This window comes from Macrotis lagotis, chromosome X (assembly GCF_037893015.1).
Source record: "Macrotis lagotis isolate mMagLag1 chromosome X, bilby.v1.9.chrom.fasta, whole genome shotgun sequence".
In the NCBI taxonomy this organism is placed as follows: Eukaryota; Metazoa; Chordata; class Mammalia; order Peramelemorphia; family Peramelidae; genus Macrotis; species Macrotis lagotis.
Genome location: NC_133666.1, coordinates 618,631,419 through 618,638,548, shown reverse-complemented (window position 1 = coordinate 618,638,548; position 7,130 = coordinate 618,631,419). Strand labels below are relative to the sequence as shown.

At 37.4% G+C, this 7,130-nt stretch overlaps 1 protein-coding gene across 2 annotated transcripts in view; it reads left to right on the top strand.

Moving 5' to 3' along the window:
- ZC3H3 (zinc finger CCCH-type containing 3) overlaps nt 1-7,130 on the top strand; it is a 527,107-nt gene that overhangs the window by 144,429 nt on the left and 375,548 nt on the right. The gene's annotated exons all lie outside the window — the stretch shown is intronic.

Below are 7,130 nucleotides of genomic sequence, written 5' to 3'. Positions count from 1 at the left end.
ATATAGCATATATCTATGCCAAGGAGATTATAGTCTTGTTAGGAAGACTGTACACATAACAAGAATATAAATGAGAATTTGATTATGAGTTCATCAGAAAGATGAAAGAGAGAACTCAGAAAAGTGGGCTGGAGGAAGAAGTGCCAATACCTGACTGGGTTTTGATGTAATGTATGGTCTGAGTCAGCCTTTGCTTTACGGGTTCAAAGATTGGAATATTGGTGACATAAAATCAGTGATTTGCTCAAGAAATAGTATTAAAAACACTGGAAATATAGGAAAATCTTTTTTTTTTTGCATTAGGCTACTTTTGTATGGAATTCCACCAAAACATTAAACCAAGGCATATTTTAAGTCTCCTTGTTGAAAACTTTTTATTGAAGTGAATGCATTTAGTAATGAGTTAGTACTTCTTTCTTTTGTAAATATTTTGATATTTTAATGCCTTGCACAGGACGGGTTGTGCCACATTATTTACTAATTTGGTAAAATTTTCCCATGTAGTTCAATATTGAATTTCTCTTTCAGTGATGTTTGTAGCTTTTTGCTACCCAATGTTGTGTTAATTTTTGTTTGTACAAATAAAAAAATAATGGTGGTTATTGTCTTTAATATAATGCATTGTTTCATGATTCTTCTCTTAAATCAGAAACCAGTCTGGGTAGCAATCAGGGTAATTTTGAACTCTTACCTGAGGATAGTATACTATATATAAATGAATGAATCTTGTAAAGGAAAAAAAAAGTACTTTCTGTGAGCTTGTAAACAAATAAGACAACCCTGCCCTCAAAAAAGCTTATATTTTAATAGAAGTCAGCATATCTAAAGAATTCATGTTGTGGATACAGAAGTAAGAGGGGAATATTAGCTAGAGTCAAAGAGCATTTGGAGGGTGGTATTGATTTAATCATTGTTTTCAGAACTAAAATTGAAAAGTAAGAAGAGGGGTTGGGAAAACAGATGTGTGTGATAGCATGGCAGGTCTGGGTCTGGGTTGAAGTGGTGATTGCTTACCAATCTGAAGGCAAGGGTCCTAGAGAAGAAGCTTGATTTCCAGGTCACAAGTAAAAGCTGAAAAAGAAGCATAGGAGCATACCAGCTTGAAGATGACCAGGAAGTGCCAGATGGATACACAATGGATGGACTATTCCTTAGTAATTTTCCTAAAGGACTTTATTCTTCAAATAACATGCTTTGAGTTTAATAGCATAAATAATAAACTTTGACTTTTATGGCATATATTAGATATGTCAGAGGTATTTGTCAAGTGCTTACTAGCCACCTTGCTAAACTTGGTGTCTGTATGCCATGGCTCTTGTCTTCATTTTTCTGAGATTAAACCATAATTTAGCTTATTCTATCCCAGGTTCATAATATTTCAGACCACCTAACAAAAAGATAGACTGCCTTGTTCTACAGAGTTCTACTCCCCATGTCTGGAAATGTCAAGTAAAAAGTCATGTGATCTCAAAAATGCTGCAGGGAGCTTTTATTCATTATGAAAGTGTGACCTAGTAAACTCTAAGATCTCTTATAACTAACTCTAGGATACTTTGAATTTTTAAAACCATAAGAGATGATTTGCTGATTCACTTGTTAGACCTAGAAGTAAACAGAATAGGATAATTGAGTAGAAGCTAAGCAGGTAGAAGTGAGAATGTAGATCATAAGAAGGGTACAGATTTCTAGGATGGAGTGAAACCTGGAGCTGGGATTATGGGCAGTACTTCTATATCAAAACCTGCTAGACACTTAAGTAGTTGATAATTATTATAGCTCACTGAGAAAGTGAATTACTAATGATATATTTTGGTAATTGCTAAATTTATATCACTATGTTATTTTGGAATTTTGAAATGAATAGGATCCATGCATTGCATTTGGGTAATTATAAGCATTTTCTTATACTCTTGTTTCATTGAGTGGGACTATGTGAAGATTGAGGAGGATACCAGTATCACCCCAAGAGGTACAGGCTACAACCCAGTACTCATAGGACAACGGGTACCTTCTGCGAAAGCTTATACTGTGATGAGTGAGGCAGCTACTTGGAGAAGAGAGAAGTAAAATGGAGTTGAGACTCTGGCAGCCACTGTAGGGTTACCTGGAAGATCATCACTTGGGTATAATGTTTTTTAACATCACTTGTATGTTACCCATCTAAACAAGCTGTGAAGCACGGGAGGATCAGTTCTGGATCCTGGTGCCAGGCAGCAGTTGTCCCAATGGACATAGGCCAGAGTGAAAGCAAGGAGAACCATGCATATCAGGAGCTCTTAGAATACAGGGAAGGATTGGCTGCTAGAACCACATCCAAGGAGATAGCATAACACTTGTGCCATTCAATAGCCTAGGCTCTTTGATAGGTCCAGGGGCCCTCCTTGGATACTGGGTAAGACAGACTACTGGAGGCTGACCTTTGTTAAGTCATTTGTTCTTTCCTTTTATCCCTACTTTTGAAATGCTCAGATTTTTTCAGGAAGGATCCCAAAATTGGAATGTGGACGTGTATGCTGGGCTAGGTATGCTTTTAACCTGGCAGAATCTATTAGGAATTTTGGATGATGAAATAGGGAATCAAGTCCCAAATCTGGACTGTTTTCTCAGAGATTGGAACTGAGCAAAAGCCAGACCAGGCATGATACTTGCTGACCCATAAATGATTCCAGAAGGGCTCTTTCTGGGATGGCAGATTTATGCATATTCGGGGCTGAATAGATGATTTCTGGTGATTCCTTGGGCAGGTCACTCAACCTCTCTTGAGCCTCAATTTCCCTTCACAATAAAATGGGGATTAGGGTTGGGCAGGGTAAACACTAAGGATTTGTCATTTTTCAACTCTATGATACTGTGAATTTAGAGGTCTCTGAAAATGGGAGAAGTGCCACAGCAGTGGAGTTGAAATAAATGCTGCCTTAATTATTGTTCATCCTCTTAGCTTTTCTACATTTCCTTGGGGTTTGCAAGCCTTGTTTGCAACCATTCTTTATTCCCCAGTGCCCTTTTGTTACCAAAGTTAACTATGACCTGATGTCTTGGGACAACTCTCCAAAAGTCAAATGCTAAAGAAAGTGACGACTTACTGAATTTAATTATGAGTCTACTGGTGCATAGAGCATTCGACCTGGAGTCAGTAAGACCTTAGTTGAAATTGGACTTTACTAAATGATTACTGAATGATTCTGGACAAATCATTGAAGCCTGATTTTTCAGCTTCCTCAGGGAGAAAAGGAGCCAAATCTTCCTCCTCCCCTCTCCTCCTCTCTCCTTTTTCCTTTTCTCTCCTATCACTTGCTGCCTCAGCCAAGTTGATAAAGTAAGCTTGTAAATTATAAATTTGTAAAGTAAAATTGTAAAGAAAATTTTATACATTCATTTTTTTAAAGATTTGAGTTTCAAAGTTTTCTTCCTCCCCTCCCTAAAATGGTAATTAATTAGGGGCTGCTAGGTGGCGCAGTGGATAAAGCACTGGCCCTGAAGTCAGGAGTACTTGGGTTCAAATCCAGTCGCAGACACTTAATAATTACCTAGCTGTGTGGCCTTGGGCAAGCCACTTAACCCCATTTGCCTTGCAAAATCCCCCCCTCCCCATAATGGTAATTAATTAGTTTGACCTAGATTGCATATATGCAGTCATGTATATTTCCTTATTAGTCATATTGTAAAAGAATAAACAGATCAAAAGGAAGAAAGGCATTCCCCCAAAAAAAGTTTTCAAAAAGAAAATTGTAAAGAATATGCTTTTGATCTTCATTTAGACTCCATCGGTTCTTTCCTCTGGATATGGATAGCCTTGGATTACTGTATTCCTGAAAACATCAGCAAGCTATTTATAGTTGACGATTGCACAATGTTGCTGTAATTGTGAATACATTATTCTCCTGATTCTGTTCATTGTACTTTGTATCAGTTCATGTGAATCTTTCCAAGTTTCTCTGAACTCCACCTACTCATCATTCTATTATTCTTACATACCACAACTTGTTCAGCTGCTCCCAACTAATGAATATTCCCTCAAGTTCCAAATTTTGCCACCACAAAAAGAGCTTACTCAGAAGCTTCCTTCAAGTCCCAGCTAAAAATCTCACCTTCTGAAGGAAGCCTTTTCCAATTCCTCTTAATTCTTCTGCCTTCTCTCTGTAAATTATTTCCTGTTTATCCTCTATATAATTTGTTTATACATATTTGTTTGCTTTTTGTCTCTCCCGTTAAATTTTGAGATATTTGTTTCCTGGCATCTAGTAGGCATTTAACAGCTGCTAATTGACTGCTGTCCCCAAAGTTAGCAGTGAGTAGGGTTCATTGAGAGAGAAATTAATCTTTTCTTTTTTGGGAGGGAGGGGGAGCAGAAATGAATAGATCTTATTAAGGCCATAGTCATGATGTTTCTGGATTTCAGGAAGTGATTTACAAAGTCTTCAGAGATATTTGTGGGGATGATGTAGATAACAATGGATAATAATGTGATTAGATGCAATCAGGAACTGTTTGTTCTAGGGAATCTTAAGAATAGCATATTATTTATTGATAATACCCTGGAGAAGTCCCTCAAAAGTCCTTTCTTTGACTCTTTGATGTTTCAAATTACACAGAGTTATTTGCTCAACACTTTTGGTTGAAGATGGCATGATTACAGAATTTGCAGGTGCCCAAAATTGGTATCCAAAAAGTTCTGGACAAGTCCAATAAAACACTGAACTAGTTTAATAAAATAAAAATTTAATATGAATGATTAGAACGTCCTGAATTTGGTTCCAAAAAATTAACTCCATGTATTGGATAGTGGAAATGTTATTTAAAAGGTGTTCATATGGTGGGGAGGAGGAAGTAGTTGTTTATTTGTTTGCAATCTCTGAAAGAGTTAATGTGAGGTGGGGGCCATCAGTCATTGACAACTTTACATTAATTATATTATCACAGCAGTGATAATTCCAGTGTACTTTGCTATGATCTGTCATATTTAGAGTAATAGTTTTAGGTCTGGTGCCATGTTTTAGGAGAGACATTGACACACTGTATAGGGGTGGGCCAAGGAAGGCGAGAGAAAATGAAACTATGGCATATGGACATCATTTAAGGGAGTTGCTTGCTATGTTTAATTTGATGGCAATTTAAAGAAAATGTAATACGGAGTTCAGTTCCTTCAGAGATAAGGACTATATGCCGAGGGCTTTAGCATGTCATTTGCCTGGCCTTAGAAGACAATGAATAGAAGTTACAAATAGATAGAAGGGGTAATTTCCTAACCAGTAGAACTGATTGAGAATAGGCAGCCTCAGGAAAATAATCAATGTTTTACCTTCATTTTCTCTCTCTGCTCCTCATTCCCACCCTAATTACCCTTACTGGGAGTTTTTAAGCCAATAATCAGGCACGAAACCTTTTAAATGGATATTTCAGTTATTGTTTGGATTAAATTACCTCTGGAATTCCTTCTATCTCTATGTTTAAAAACCTGATTATAGTTTTAATTTGACTTTCTGTCTCTACTTTTCAGATAGTGCCATTGACAAAAGACTCAGCCAGCCAACTGAGGTCTCTTTTTTAACCTCTCATCATATGTCTCTGTGTTTGGGTTGAGGCAGGGTAAGGGGAGTGAAGAGACTTCCATGTCTTTTCCAGTTAGGCATCGGCTGAAATCATTAATGCCCATTGCCTGTGGAGACTAATTAAGGAGAGCTGCATCTGTTTGGGGGAGTACTTTGTGAGGATTACAGAGTGAACACATGTCTTTGGAACTCCCAGAGTATGAAGTATTATCATATTTGTCCTCCATTGTATTCCACTGATCTGCACAAAAGAGCAGCTCCCAGGGACAAGCTGTGGCTCGGCCAGGGAAGAGCTGCCTAGTCTTTGAGTTACATGCTGGTCAACATTTGAACATTTACAATGGGATCATGTGAGGGTCACCAGAATCAAGGATTAATAGATGTTAAGCAGTGCAGTTAATAAGCTTTATACTTAGGTAGGAAGCCTTCTCATTACCCTCATCCCAGTGAAAAGGATACTGTGGCAAGTACAAATGGCAACTTGTTTTCTTCAGGATCCCTTTACTCCTCATCCATACTCTATTTTCTGAACAAGTTCTGAGGGTAAATGACCTCTTCTCCCCTGCCTTTGATTAGTTTGGTAATCGAGTTCATTTTCTTCAGAAATAAGTTTCTTTTCCCAAAGCTTATTTCTTAATTTTATCCCATACCTCAAATTAAGACCTTATTCAGATGGTAAAAGTATAATTTGTTCCCTGTCTAGCATACCCTTTCCCTTCCACCTTCTTTCAGCTCCTTCCCTGTTTACTGGAGAGAATAACTGACTAAATGTTAATGAATCTTCTGCATTTCCAGAATGAGAGATTGCTGATTTTCTGTTCCTGAATGGTTTGGGGGAATTCTATACCCCTCCCCCATCTCCTTTACTATCCTCCTATTCTAAAAATAAGAAGATTAATACATCTATATTTCAAATCTTCAATGTATGTTTTTCAGGTTGCATTCTCTGAGAGTAATGGAAGGCAACTACTGTACTTAAGAGATCATACACTTTTTCCTTTGTTCATACATTTCTTTATTTAATAAACATTTCTGAAACAGTATATTAGTTGGAAAGATAAGAACTATCCCAGAAAACCATTAGATAGCAATATAAGAATTCCCTCTCTTCCTTTCCCCTCCCCTCTCCAATTTGGAAGCTTGGCTGAGGATATGTGAAATTGTAGAAGAGTGACTAAAGCAACCTCCTTATTTTAGATTAGAAACCATGTCCAAACAGCTTGACATGTTGCTAGGTATAGTTTTGTTTGTGCTGTTCTCACTTTTCCTCTATGTGCCTTTAAAATTCATTCTTAAAGCTGTGACCTGAATTGAGAACTGTCCATGGAATATACCTCCCCTTCTGCATTATCTTTGGTTTCTCCCCTGAGTGCAATCTTTAATTAAACCAGCTTGCTAATGGGACTTTTTCCCTAAGTGAAATCTACAGACAGTTCTCAGAAATAGTGCAGTTCTGGCCATCATTTGGAGATTGAGCCCATACTATTGTGTTATACTGTGGAATCCATCATCCTTCTTTAGAATACCTAGTCATTTACTACTTCCTTCATCCATGTAGGGTTCTCTTACTGCTTCTGTTCT